The sequence below is a fragment of the Crassostrea angulata genome, chromosome 6 (assembly GCF_025612915.1).
Source record: "Crassostrea angulata isolate pt1a10 chromosome 6, ASM2561291v2, whole genome shotgun sequence".
Classification (NCBI taxonomy): Eukaryota; Metazoa; Mollusca; class Bivalvia; order Ostreida; family Ostreidae; genus Magallana; species Magallana angulata.
The window spans coordinates 2,471,631-2,487,549 of record NC_069116.1 but is presented as its reverse complement, the minus strand read 5'-3'; positions in this window follow the sequence as shown (position 1 = coordinate 2,487,549).

Genomic DNA, 15,919 nt, shown 5'->3' with positions numbered 1-15,919 from the left:
AATCTGTCTGTCCGTCTGTAAACCTTTTACATTTTGAACTTATTCTCTAAAACTATTCTGGCAATCTCAACCAAATTTGACATAAAGCATCCTAATGAGAAGACAAATAAAAATTGCAAAAATGAAAGACCGATCTTTATTCAAAGCGTAGAACACCTCGAAACTGTAGAAAAAGGGGGGTGGGGTGCATTTTTTTTTAAAGATTTATTTGACAAAGACAAAGACAGCAGAAAAAGATACAAAGGATACAAGTACACATATCTCACAATGTAATAGCTTGTCTCTTAAAGAGAAAGAACATAATGTAGGTCTATATATTATGCATATAACTCTTTACAAATGTACCTGTATACTACTTGAAAAAGGAAGTTAGTGAGAATAAGATGAAAGAAAAGTGTTTGTGTGCGAGGTAGGGGGGGTGGTAGTACATTATATAACATATTGAATCTGATAAATATAGCTAGTATATCATAATAATAAGTCACATATTTTTTGACAGTGCCTTTCAAACTCTGAGAATCTACAATTTTTAAGCAAAATATATTTCTCCACGGATATTCTGTTTTTCATTATATTTTCAAGTGCACCAAAATTCAGCTTTGCAACTTCTTTATATCTACTTACAAATATGTATTGTTTTATTATTAGAATTAAAAGATTATGTACTTTATACAAATTTCTCTTTTTATATTTTCCAAATAAAATTGAGTTTTTGTCAAATGTTACTTGCATTTCCAATCTCCTCAACAACCACTCCTCACATAGTTCCCAAAGTTCTTTTACACAATAGCAATCTACAAATAAGTGTTCAATAGTCTCATTAACTCTTTTACAAAAGGAGCAGACTAGGGATTCTTTAACCTTAATCTTGTGAAGATAATCATTTGTTCGTATTATTCTGTGTAAAATTTGAAATTGTAGCCATTGTAGTTTTGAATCTTTAGTCATTTTAAACGGAAGTTCAAATATTTTTGTTCCAGTCTTTGTTGTTAAAAATAAAGCCCATTTGTTGCAACCAATATTGAAATAAAACAACTATTGAAATAAATTATTTCAATAGTGGTTGGGAATGTATTTCATTAGAATCATCACCTTGCAACCACTATTGAAATAAAACCACTATTTAAAAAAAAATTTTCAATAGTGGTTGGGGACGTATTTTTTTTAGAAAAATCACTTTGCAGCCACTATTGAAATACAACCACTATTTAAGTAATGATTTTAATAGAGGTTGGGGATGTATTTCATGATTATTAAATTTATTTTTTTTAATCGTAGATGGGAATGAATTATTTATAAATATAACTATGTAATCACTATTATGTAACACATTTGGAAAGAGAGAAGTTGTATATCATGTTTGCAAACTATTTTGAAATGCAAGAAATCTAACGAATAATATCAAATACACAATTATGTTACAAATTTTACTGCTGTGTAGAAGTAAATAACCAATTCTCGCAGATAAACATACACACACATATATATATATATATATATATATATATATATATATATATATATATATATATATATATATATATATATATATATATATATATATATATATATATATATATATATATATATATATATATATATATATATAATTTGTTTTTATGTAACAAACAATTCAATTACACAATTAAGGTACTATAGACTTCCATACTTTACGGTTATAGTAATCAAGACTATGATATAAATGTACTTATTTTAGGATTTTCACTGTTCTGCAGAAATAACCAATCCTCGCAGATTAACATATAGAATTGTTTACAAATGTACATATTTTTTTCCTTACCTTTCTCTTTCAATAGATATATCATGTTTTCTGGAAATTGCTAATCATTTGTACTAGAAGACAACGTTGTAAATTGCCAGAACTTCTATTCAAAACCCCTGCATATTAAAATATAATTTATAGCTTATTTATCATTATAGATTTATGTAATAATGAATATCACTATTAAGATAAATAATTTCAATAATGGTTGGGGATGTACTTCATTAAGACCAATATTGAATGAAATAAATTATTTCAATAGTTGTTGGGTATGCGTTTCATTATAACCACTATTGAAATAAATTATTTCAATAGTGGTTAGGTATGCATTTCATTACAAACACTATTGAAATAATTTATTTCAATCGTGGTTAAGGATGCGGTTCATTACAACCATTATTAAAATGAAATATTTCAATAGTGGTTGGATGTTATTTAATTTCATTATTCCGTTTGTGTATAACACTTTCGGTTCAAGATGACAGGTGGTATGGGAAACATGACCATATATATAGAGGTAAATCAAAGAACATCAGAATAAAAAAGGAATTCATCACCTCATAAGACATACTTCTTTTGTTAAGAAACTCTCCTAGCAGAATGGAAAGTGTTACAAACAGACATATTAATAGACATGAAACTGAAATGCATCATCAACCACTATTGAAATACTTTATTTCAATTGTGGTTGAAATTAAAGGTATCCCCAACCACTATTGAAATAAATTATTTCAATAGTGGTTGAAATGAATCGCATCCTTAACCACTATTAAAATAATTTATTTCAATTGTGGTCGTAGTGAAGTACACCCCAACCCCTATTGAAATAATTTATATTAATAGTGATATTTATAATAATATTTATCAATAAATAATTATTCAATATACAGGGGGTTTGAATAATAGTTCTGGCAATTTACAAGATGTTCACAATAATATCATACGACATGATATGTTTGTAGAAAGAGAAATCTAAAGGAAAAAAATGTAAATTTTCAAAGAAATATTAATAAAGAAATTCATTCTAAGCTATGATTGAAGAAATAATTTTAATTGTAGTTGTACTTCAACAGTGTCTGTAAATTGATTTTCAAAATGGAATACATCCCGGAACACTATTTAAATATTTTATTTTAATAGTGGTTGTATTTCAATAGTGGTTGTAAAGTGATTCTTCAAATGAAATACATTCCCAACCAGTATTGAAATAATTTATTTCAATAGTGGTTTTATTTCAATAGTGGTTGCAAAACCCCTTTCTAGCCATTTATTTACAGATGTAATTGGATCTCTTTTCTCCTTAATAAGTTTGTTATACATATCTGTGCAACCTTTTTTATTGGTGAAGAAGATATTTATGTGACTGGGTATACTTGGGCCAGACTTGTATTTGATTTCATTGATATTGTCTTTATCTAATCTTTCAAATATTGCTCTCTTTAGGCTTGCATATTCAATAAAATTTGTTTTTATATTTTGGTTTTCTATTGTTTCTAGACTAAAAAAAACCCATTATCAAAAAGATCTTGTATATGTATAAAACCAGCATTAAAATAGTGTTTTAGGAAAAAAGAACGGTAACTAACTTTTATTTTTGGGTTGAGCCAGATGTTTTCAAATTCATAACTTCTTGTCTAGTTGCTTTTACGATTAAGATCCAGCTGTTAAAAACTTCTTTCCAAAAAATATTTTTTGTATTTTTACATAAATTAGATGTAAAGTCCATACCTTTAACCCGTAGGTTTTTAATTTTTGTTTGTAATTCTGCCTCTAAGAGATTTATCCATTTTGTTTCTGAGAAAATCATTCTTCTTATCCAACTAGACTTTAGAGCAGAGCTAAAATCTGTAAAATATATCATTTTTAAACCACCATATCCATATTCCTGTGTAATAGTGTTTCTTTTTACTTTGTGAATATTGCTTCCCCATAAAAATTGGTAAATTTCCTTATTTAAAATTTTTGTAAAATCAGAGGGGGTGCATTTTTAAAAATCTTCTTCTGATTCAAATTCAAAGTAATTTAGCATAACTAATCCTAATGGAAAAGAAAATTTAAATTGCAAAAATTGTGGGCTAATTCTGTTTAAAATCTGAGTTATTACGAAAATAATAATAAAGGAAAGGCGTGTTTCAATCGATTTATAGCTTCGGGTTCGGTATTCCATACGAAACCCTGGCCGGAACAAATAAAAGCGGGGCAGATCGAGCTTTTCAATTTACGTCGATAATGATAAACCAATATCATTGTAATTTTCAGGATATGTTACAGACCAGTATATTTGTATTTGCTGTAAATATTGATAGGCAACATTGCGTATTTTGCAATTTATTGACGATTGTTGATTTCCAAGTTGGTAAAATAAGCAGCCATGACGACGTATTATAAACGGGTCGATCTGACAAAGATGAATTTGTTTGTTGTGCAACAGTTCGCGTGCGAAGGGAATCTTTGAAACAAGCAAAAGACATTGGTGCCGATTTTGTGAAATAAATTGAGGTTAAACATATGACGGTGGTGTTATCTTGTTTTGATGTTCGTTTAGTTTTCATTAAATATGCTTTGTAACCTGGGGACTATCGCCTGTATTTTGTAATTTTTCGTATTAAATCGAACAGAGACTTCAGTAAATCAGACAGCTGACCACTGGTTAATGTAATGTTGAGATGCTCATTATTTTCTCGAGTTTATTCAGTTTAAATAGAGTTTAATATCGCTGACGGAAATATGTATGTATATGTATGACTCATTTTGAAAAATAAATTGTGCACTTTATTTGTTATAATGCATGTTTCTTATCTTATATGTTTAATTGTTTACAGTTTCAATTTACTTAACATATTTGAGTGTTAAGCTTCGAATTATAAGCAAGATACACTGCTTTTCTCACAATTCTATGTTTGTATATAGATCTGAGGCCATTAATTTTTTGTTTCCATTTTAAATGCTGAATAGGAAATAAGTTAATTTTTTTTAGCTAAATGTAATAAACTAATGTGAACAAAATATGACTCAAACCTAGCAGAATTGTGAGCTCTGTATCTTGCTTATAATTCTACGATTGACGCTGAAATGTTGGTTGATCTTTAGAAATGTCTTGCTAAACGTTAAATACTTGTAGAAAAAATTAAAGGATGATATGATGTAACTGTAACTACTCTCTAACTCTTTAACATGTCACTTGACAATATTTTCCATTCCAGTGTATTCATCAATCAAGTGTGAGTAAGGTTATAAAAGTCACACGAGTTTACGCCAGGTAAACAGCAGTCGTTTAATTATACTGGGGAAAACAAATTAAATTTTTGAATGTTTTTCATTTGAGAAAATTGAGCGCATTGAGGTACAATTTTCTTCTTCACATCTATCGGATTTTTATAAATAAAATATAGGGAATTGGAAGTTAACAGTGCACCACTTCCAAATGTTTAGTTTTATATCATGTGTAGGATTTTCTTTTTCTGAGTTAAAATAATATTACATAAAGGTTCAATGTCAAAGATTACGTGTATGAAAAAATGTGTAAAACTCGAATATTTTACAATATTTATTTTTTGTTATTCTACCGAGGGGCCATATGGCACAATATCTTTTGAACGCCTATTTAATGTTATTGTTTCTCAGGTAGGTGATGTGGCCCAATGGGCCTCTTGTTAACATTTATCATAATGTGATTGCATAAAGTTGAATCATAACCTAGAATAACAAGTAATATATGCCATAATATCAGACAAGATCCATACCTTGTTTGCTATCAAAAATCGGTATTAACGACGTTGGTGTCGCAAATAACAGATACCATTAAAATATGTGGCTTTGTAAAATCTATTTTACTATTTACATTAAGCAGTAAGAAATAAACGGAATAAATATAGTTCGCAGGGATAAATTTTAAACTGTTATGCCCACACCAATGCAAGCTGTTTAATTTAAGAATGTCCACCAGGATACTTTAACCCAACCAATGATATCAACTGCAGTTTACCGTGTGGTTATCCATCATACGGAGCTCTGTGTGAGGGTCGCTGTAACTGTTCTGAGGAGGACTGCCACCACGTCCAGGGGTGTCCTGTGACCAGTGAGTACTGATTTGACACGGCGTTAGTCTTATCTTAGTAAAGCTGTTTTGTGATTTTCTTTGATTTTATCACCTTCTTCTACTCAGTCGACCGCAAGTGTGTGAAAAAGTACCTCTTGCTTGCATACAATTTTAAAGTATTTTATACTGAAGTTATGATTGCTGTTTAAAGGTAAAAACAACTTTTAACAAATTCATTATATCAATTGGTATGTCTATTTGAACAACTATATATTAAATATGTGTTTCAAGGTACTAAAGGAACTATTCAGAAAACATCTGCAATCCATTATTTATCAACAACTTTTCACACAGGTAAATGATTATGCAACTCTTATAAAACGAAATTCCAAATAAATATAGACAGCTAGATGTTTGTATTTTTGGACACCAATTACAAGCTCTAATTATTTTTCATCTTCTTTTTAAGGAACACAGGAATACATATTTTAAAAATAGATGCATCCTATTTAAACAATATTGCGGTATAAACGAATTGTATGTTTTACTTTTACGCATCTAATGAAATAGTTTTACAGAAATTTTTAGATACTATTTCCTGTACACCATGCAGAGATTTTTTAAAACAAAAATATCATTATTCTTTAACATAATAATAGTTTTAAAAAAAAAATTAAACGTGCGACTGAGATCTATACTTTCAAGAACATCTTCGACATACACCCCGCCTGAAATGATGCCTCGTTCGTGCAAACAGAGTTTGTAGTTATGTTTCTTTTTTACGTGTGTTCGATCAGTTCCGCCGTGATTCATTTCTGGTCATGTGTGTTATATGCCATGAATCCATCGAAGAAGTCTTCGCGCCCGATTTCTGGGGAAGAAGTGACTCTGTTTTACATGCATGCATGTATGTATTTTTTTATATTCCATCTGTATCTCCTGACTACGATAAAGGAGAGTGCGACAAGGCATAACACACCGGCTTTATTTAAGGCCATCACCACGTATTAATTAAGATCATGGCAGCCGGCTGTATCAAAGTCGACTAGGGACTACACCCCCCCCCCCCCCCCATGTGAATCTCCATCCGTTAAAAAGATTTTAAACAGTTGAATCGCCTGTCCATTAAAAAGCTTTTGATATCTTTCTTTGTAAAAATCAAAATGTTTAATGATGAGTTAAACTTTGCCTTACCTTCCCGTATGTTTTTTTTTTTGGTTCTGTAGTTGGTTTGGTTTGTACGTCACGGAGTCGTGTCCAGGAATGAAAAAAAAAATCAATTCATGGTCATTACGATTGACAACCTAAGTACAGCTATTTTGTCATGGTTTTCAACTGGAGGATACATGTATATAAGTAAAGTGTTTGTGTTCATTACATATGAATACTATAAAATCCCACTATAAGTGTTTATATACTAGTACTTGTCCTCCACAGGAAAACCCCCACTTGTTCTTAATTTCTGTTTTGAGCGTTATTATAGAAAGATAATACGGTGTTGGTGTATCCGTTCCGTTACGTATGTTGACGTCATCATGGTTGTGTCAGATTGACAGAACTACTGAGTATTTATGTCGATATCCCTCATCTATATAAAGGCGTATGTTCTGGTAAGTTCACTGTACAGTCCAGTCTTTCTTTATATGTCTGTCTACAATGAAAATTTAAATTACATACATGTCATTCAGGAATTCAGACAATGGTCTTCCGTCATTGTTTATGAAGTCGTATAGCCTTGATAAGAAAATGTTTTCTTTAAACTATCGGTATCTAGATTACATAGCTTTCCAAAAATCATAATTTTCTTTTATCAATTTCTGAAATACTGGATAAATTAAGCTAAACAAACTCTCACAAATGTCGGATCTGGTTGAAATTTTAAGTCCTTAAATATCTTCCATCACAAAATGTTAAAATTTATTTAAGACTTGGAGATCTACTTGTTTCAAATTATTCCAAAGATCACATTCGTATAATAATGCTGATAATACTATTTTCCGATACAAGTTGACAACAGTTAGTGGGTTTGTATCATTAGACAGGTCGTTCCTTAACTTTCTTCCTTTATTTTAGCTGTTTATCGTTGACCTTCAATACATATTTATTAAATTGGTAGCTCGCTTTCGAGACAGAGAACCAGTCTACATATTCATACGCACACATTTTTTTTCTTCCAAAAAATCAATATTATGTCGATGTCCCTCCTCCTGTATATAAAGGCGTTTGTTCTGGTAAGTTGACTGTACAGACCAGTCTCTCTTTATATATGTCTGTCTACAATGATGCTCCTTTTGTAAGTAGATCTTCTCTGTAATTATAACGTATCATTGATGTGGCTAAATATGGCTGGTTGATTACAGACATATAAAAGAAAGACTGGATTGTACATCTACTTACAATGTTGAATGTTATGTTTTACAAAGGAATAGGTCTAATTCATACATTTATACTATCAGTCACTTTAAAAGTTTTTTATTATCTATTTCATAAAAAAGATGAATTGTAAATGTAAATTCTATTATTTTGCCTCGGACTAGAATGTCTCGACTTCATTTGATGAATCGCGTCACGGGGTTGCCTCATAAATTTCTTTACAGGGCAAGCGTCAAAATTTAAACGGCAACATGGCGGACGTAACGTTATTTGAGCTGAATTTTTACACAAACGTTCAACCATACCTTTAATTTTTAAGCCCCCAAATATTTAGAGTGACCCCCCCTTGCCCGTGACGTGATATTATGATCCTACAATAGCATCGAGGTTTGCACAAACGACTGACGAGGAAGGTAAAAAATTAGAGAATTAAGCTATGAATTTAATCGTTATATATTATCTTTTGTTTGTTTACATATCAAACTGTAGATCCTTGACAAAACCAAACACTTATTAGGTTCGTTACTGACTGTTTACAGAAATTTGTGGTGTAGGTAAAGACCATAGAAGGCTCGGCTCCGCCTCGCCTTCTATGGACTTTACCGACCCCACAAATTTCTGTAAACAGTCAGTAACGAACCTAATAAGTAATATTGCTGACTCTCTGGAAAACCAGACGGTGCAGGGGACGGAGCTTGGTGTGTCAATTTGAAAAACCAATGCTTATTTGATCTGACCATCAAGAGCAAATTTGAGACACATCTGCTTAGTGTGTTGTATATTGTTTATTTGTCATACCGACACACAGACAGAGATTTCCCTCTTCTGATTATTGATTGTGGTCTAAGGATTATGTTCTTTGACTCTTCTAAAATTCATACATGTATGTTCTTTATGTTATTTTTACAAGCATATTATTGATCAGTTTTCATTACAATATTGTTTAACAAAATCAATACCTTCTACATACATGTATAAGAAAAAATTGCAAGAATTAGATTGTCATCTCATAGACTTGCAATTGAAAGTGGACGACACACTAATGTACCAAAGGAAAGACGTTTGTGTAAATTTTGTTCAGATATTGAAGATGGATTCCATTTTGTTTTGAAATGCCGACAGTGTAGAGAAATCCGAGTAAAATAAATTTAAAAATATTTTTGGAAAACACCGTCTGTATACAAATTTATACAATTATTAAAAATTTTAAAAAAGTGTATAATTTGGGGAAGTATCTCCAACTAGCTTTCAATATTCATGATAATTAAGAAAAATTCTCTGGGGTTTTTTTTTTTCGCTTGTTAGTAAAATGTTATTTTATATACATTGTCAATGTACTTTACATGTACCATACCATTATTTCAATATTGCTATTAAGTATATGTAATAATTCATGGCATAAGATATATGTCTTGTGCAAATAAAGAATGTATACTGTAGTCCAGAGTTTGGCGAGGAATCTGATAAATGGAACTTTATCAAAAGAATAATTAGATTTCCAAATGCTGATAGTAGTAATACTTGAGTGGAAGATTCGAAAAGTTCTGAATTCTGGGTGGGTCAGTTTGTGTTCGGGTTCTCCATTCCTCAGTTTGGTGGTGACAGATGGCCTGTTCAACTACTGATTTTCATTTCCACTCAATCCTTCCCGGGAACTAACATTTTTAGTAAATGTATGTAAGTGCTGTAATATATTATACTTGTTTAAAATTACATACATGTCATTCAGGAATCCAGAAAAAGGTCTTCCGTCATTGTTTATGATGTCGTATAGCCTTGATAAGAAAATGTTTTCTTTAAACTATCGGTATCTAGATTACATAGCTTTCCAAAAATCATAATTTTCTTTTATCAATTTCTGAAATACTGGATAAATTAAGCTAAACAAACTCTAACAAATGTCGGATCTGGTTGAAATTTTAATTTCTTGAATATCTTCCATCACAAAATGTTGAAATTTATTTGAAACTTTGAGATCTACTTGTTTCAAATTATTCCAAAGATCACATTCATATAACAATGTTGGTATTACTATTTTCCGATACAAGTTGACAAAAGTTAGTGGGTTTGTTTCATTAGACAGGTCGTTCCTAATCTTTCTTTCTTTATTTTAGCTGTTTATCATTGACCTTCAATACATATTTATTAGATTGGCAGCGCGCTTTCGAGACAGAGAACCAGTCTACATATTCATACGCACACATTTTTTTTCTTCAAAAAAATCAATATTTCAATATTATGTCGATGTCCCTCCTCCTGTATATAAAGGCGTTTGTTCTGGTAAGTTGACTGTACAGACCAGTCTCTCTTTATATATGTCTGTCTACAATGATGCTCCTTTTGTAAGTAGATCTTCTCTGTAATTATGACGTATCATTGATGTGGCTCGATATGGCTGGTTGATTACAGATATATAAAAGAAAGACTGGATTGTACATCTACTTACAATGTTGAATGTTATGTTTTACAAAGGAATAGGTCTAATTCATACATTTATACTATCAGTCACTTTAAAAGTTTTTTTATTATCTATTTCATAAAAAAGATGAATTGTAAATGTAAATTCTATTGTTGACTCTCTGGAAAACCAGACGGTGCAGGGGACGGAGCTTGGTGTGTCAATTTGAAAAACCAACGCTTATTTGATCTGACCATCAAGAGCAAATTTGAGACACATCTGCTTAGTGTGTTGTATATTGTTTATTTGTCATACCGACACACAGACAGAGATTTCCCTCTTCTGATTATTTATTGTGGTCTAATGATTATGTTCTTTGACTCTTCTAAAATTCATACATGTATGTTCTTTATGTTATTTTTACAAGCATATTATTGATCAGTTTTCATTACAATATTATTTAACAAAATCAATACCTTCTACATATAAGAAAAAATTGCAAGAATTAGATTGTCATCTCATAGACTTGCAATTGAAAGTGGACGACACACTAATGTACCAAAGGAAAGACGTTTGTGTAAATTTTGTTCAGATATTGAAGATGGATTCCATTTTGTTTTGAAATGCCGACAGTGTAGAGAAATCCGAGTAAAATAAATTTAAAAATATTTTTGGAAAAAACCGTCTGTATACAAATTTATACAATTATTAAAATTTTTTAAAAAGTGTATAATTTGGGGAAGTATCTCCAACTAGCTTTCAATATTCATGATAATTAAGAAAAATTCTCTGGGGGTTTTTTTTTTCGCTTGTTAGTAAAATGTTATTTTATATACATTGTCAATGTACTTTACATGTACCATACCATTATTTCAATATTGCTATTAAGTATATGTAATAATTCATGCCATAAGATATATGTCTTGTGCAAATAAAGAATGTATACTGTAGTCCAGAGTTTGGCGAGGAATCTGATAAATGGAACTGTATCAAAAGAATAATTAGATTTCCAAATGCTGATAGTAGTAATACTTGAGTGGAAGATTCGAAAAGTTCTGAATTCTGGGTGGGTCAGTTTGTGTTCGGGTTCTCCATTCCTCAGTTTGGTGGTGACAGATGGCCTGTTCAACTACTGATTTTCATTTCCACTCAATCCTTCCCGGGAACTAACATTTTTAGTAAATGTATGTAAGTGCTGTAATAAATTATACTTGTTTAAAATTACAAACATGTCATTCAGGAATCCAGAAAAAGGTCTCCGTCATTGTTTATGATGTCGTATAGCCTTGATAAGAAAATGTTTTCTTTAAACCATCGGTATCTAGATTACATAGCTTTCCAAAAATCATAATTTTCTTTTATCAATTTCTGAAATACTGGATAAATTAAGCTAAACAAACTCTAACAAATGTCGGATCTGGTTGAAATTTTAATTTCTTGAATATCTTCCATCACAAAATGTTGAAATTTATTTGAAACTTTGAGATCTGCTTGTTTCAAATTATTCCAAAGATCACATTCATATAACAATGTTGGTATTACTATTTTCCGATACAAGTTGACAAAAGTTAGTGGGTTTGTTTCATTAGACAGGTCGTTCCTAATCTTTCTTTCTTTATTTTAGCTGTTTATCATTGACCTTCAATACATATTTATTAGATTGGCAGCGCGCTTTCGAGACAGAGAACCAGTCTACATATTCATACGCACACATTTTTTTTCTTCAAAAAAATCAATATTTCAATATTATGTCGATGTCCCTCCTCCTGTATATAAAGGCGTTTGTTCTGGTAAGTTGACTGTACAGACCAGTCTCTCTTTATATATGTCTGTCTACAATGATGCTCCTTTTGTAAGTAGATCTTCTCTGTAATTATGGCGTATCATTGATGTGGCTCGATATGGCTGGTTGATTACAGATATATAAAAGAAAGACTGGATTGTACATCTACTTACAATGTTGAATGTTATGTTTTACAAAGGAATAGGTCTAATTCATACATTTATACTATCAGTCACTTTAAAAGTTTTTTTATTATCTATTTCATAAAAAAGATGAATTGTAAATGTAAATTCTATTGTTGACTCTCTGGAAAACCAGACGGTGCAGGGGACGGAGCTTGGTGTGTCAATTTGAAAAACCAACGCTTATTTGATCTGACCATCAAGAGCAAATTTGAGACACATCTGCTTAGTGTGTTGTATATTGTTTATTTGTCATACCGACACACAGACAGAGATTTCCCTCTTCTGATTATTTATTGTGGTCTAATGATTATGTTCTTTGACTCTTCTAAAATTCATACATGTATGTTCTTTATGTTATTTTTACAAGCATATCATTGATCAGTTTTCATTACAATATTATTTAACAAAATCAATACCTTCTACATATAAGAAAAAATTGCAAGAATTAGATTGTCATCTCATAGACTTGCAATTGAAAGTGGACGACACACTAATGTACCAAAGGAAAGACGTTTGTGTAAATTTTGTTCAGATATTGAAGATGGATTCCATTTTGTTTTGAAATGCCGACAGTGTAGAGAAATCCGAGTAAAATAAATTAAAAAATATTTTTGGAAAAAACCGTCTGTATACAAATTTATACAATTATTAAAAATTTTAAAAAAGTGTATAATTTGGGGAAGTATCTCCAACTAGCTTTCAATATTCATGATAATTAAGAAAAATTCTCTGGGGTTTTTTTTTTTCGCTTGTTAGTAAAATGTTATTTTATATACATTGTCAATGTACTTTACATGTACCATACCATTATTTCAATATTGCTATTAAGTATATGTAATAATTCATGCCATAAGATATATGTCTTGTGCAAATAAAGAATGTATACTGTAGTCCAGAGTTTGGCGAGGAATCTGATAAATGGAACTTTATCAAAAGAATAATTAGATTTCCAAATGCTGATAGTAGTAATACTTGAGTGGAAGATTCGAAAAGTTCTGAATTCTGGGTGGGTCAGTTTGTGTTCGGGTTCTCCATTCCTCAGATTGGTGGTGACAGATGGCCTATTCAACTACTGATTTTCATTTCCACTCAATCCTTCCCGGGAACTAACATTTTTAGTAAATGTATGTAAGTGCTGTAATATATTATACTTGTTTAAAATTACATACATGTCATTCAGGAATCCAGAAAAAGGTCTTCCGTCATTGTTTATGATGTCGTATAGCCTTGATAAGAAAATGTTTTCTTTAAACTATCGGTATCTAGATTACATAGCTTTCCAAAAATCATAATTTTCTTTTATCAATTTCTGAAATACTGGATAAATTAAGCTAAACAAACTCTCACAAATGTCGGATCTGGTTGAAATTTTAATTTCTTGAATATCTTCCATCACAAAATGTTGAAATTTATTTGAAACTTTGAGATCTACTTGTTTCAAATTATTCCAAAGATCACATTCATATAACAATGTTGGTATTACTATTTTCCGATACAAGTTGACAAAAGTTAGTGGGTTTGTTTCATTAGACAGGTCGTTCCTAATCTTTCTTTCTTTATCTTAGCTGTTTATCATTGACCTTCAATACATATTTATTAGATTGGCAGCGCGCTTTCGAGACAGAGAACCAGTCTACATATTCATATGCACACATTTTTTTTTCTTCAAAAAAATCAATATTTCAATATTAAGTCGATGTCCCTCCTCCTGTATATAAAGGCGTTTGTTCTGGTAAGTTGACTGTACAGACCAGTCTCTCTTTATATATGTCTGTCTACAATGATGCTCCTTTTGTAAGTAGATCTTCTCTGTAATTATGACGTATCATTGATGTGGCTCGATATGGCTGGTTGATTACAGATATATAAAAGAAAGACTGGATTGTACATCTACTTACAATGTTGAATGTTATGTTTTACAAAGGAATAGGTCTAATTCATACATTTATACTATCAGTCACTTTAAAAGTTTTTTATTATCTATTTCATAAAAAAGATGAATTGTAAATGTAAATTCTATTGTTGACTCTCTGGAAAACCAGACGGTGCAGGGGACGGAGCTTGGTGTGTCAATTTGAAAAACCAACGCTTATTTGATCTGACCATCAAGAGCAAATTTGAGACACATCTGCTTAGTGTGTTGTATATTGTTTATTTGTCATACCGACACACAGACAGAGATTTCCCTCTTCTGATTATTTATTGTGGTCTAATGATTATGTTCTTTGACTCTTCTAAAATTCATACATGTATGTTCTTTATGTTATTTTTACAAGCATATTATTGATCAGTTTTCATTACAATATTATTTAACAAAATCAATACCTTCTACATATAAGAAAAAATTGCAAGAATTAGATTGTCATCTCATAGACTTGCAATTGAAAGTGGACGACACACTAATGTACCAAAGGAAAGACGTTTGTGTAAATTTTGTTCAGATATTGAAGATGGATTCCATTTTGTTTTGAAATGCCGACAGTGTAGAGAAATCCGAGTAAAATAAATTAAAAAATATTTTTGGAAAAAACCGTCTGTATACAAATTTATACAATTATTAAAAATTTTAAAAAAGTGTATAATTTGGGGAAGTATCTCCAACTAGCTTTCAATATTCATGATAATTAAGAAAAATTCTCTGGGGTTTTTTTTTCGCTTGTTAGTAAAATGTTATTTTATATACATTGTCAATGTACTTTACATGTACCATACCATTATTTCAATATTGCTATTAAGTATATGTAATAATTCATGCCATATGATATATGTCTTGTGCAAATAAAGAATGTATACTGTAGTCCAGAGTTTGGCGAGGAATCTGATAAATTGGACTTTATCAAAAGAATAATTAGATTTCCAAATGCTGATAGTAGTAATACTTGAGTGGAAGATTCGAAAAGTTCTGAATTCTGGGTGGGTCAGTTTGTGTTCGGGTTCTCCATTCCTCAGTTTGGTGGTGACAGATGGCCTGTTCAACTACTGATTTCCATTTCCACTCAATCCTTCCCGGGAACTAACATTTTTAGTAAATGTATGTAAGTGCTGTAATATATTATACTTGTTTAAAATTACATACATGTCATTCAGGAATCCAGAAAAAGGTCTTCCGTCATTGTTTATGATGTCGTATAGCCTTGATAAGAAAATGTTTTCTTTAAACTATCGGTATCTAGATTACATAGCTTTCCAAAAATCATAATTTTCTTTTATCAATTTCTGAAATACTGGATAAATTAAGCTAAACAAACTCTCACAAATGTCGGATCTGGTTGAAATTTTAATTTCTTGAATATCTTCCATCACAAAATGTTGAAATTTATTTGAAACTTTGAGATCTGCTTGTTTCAAATTATTCCAA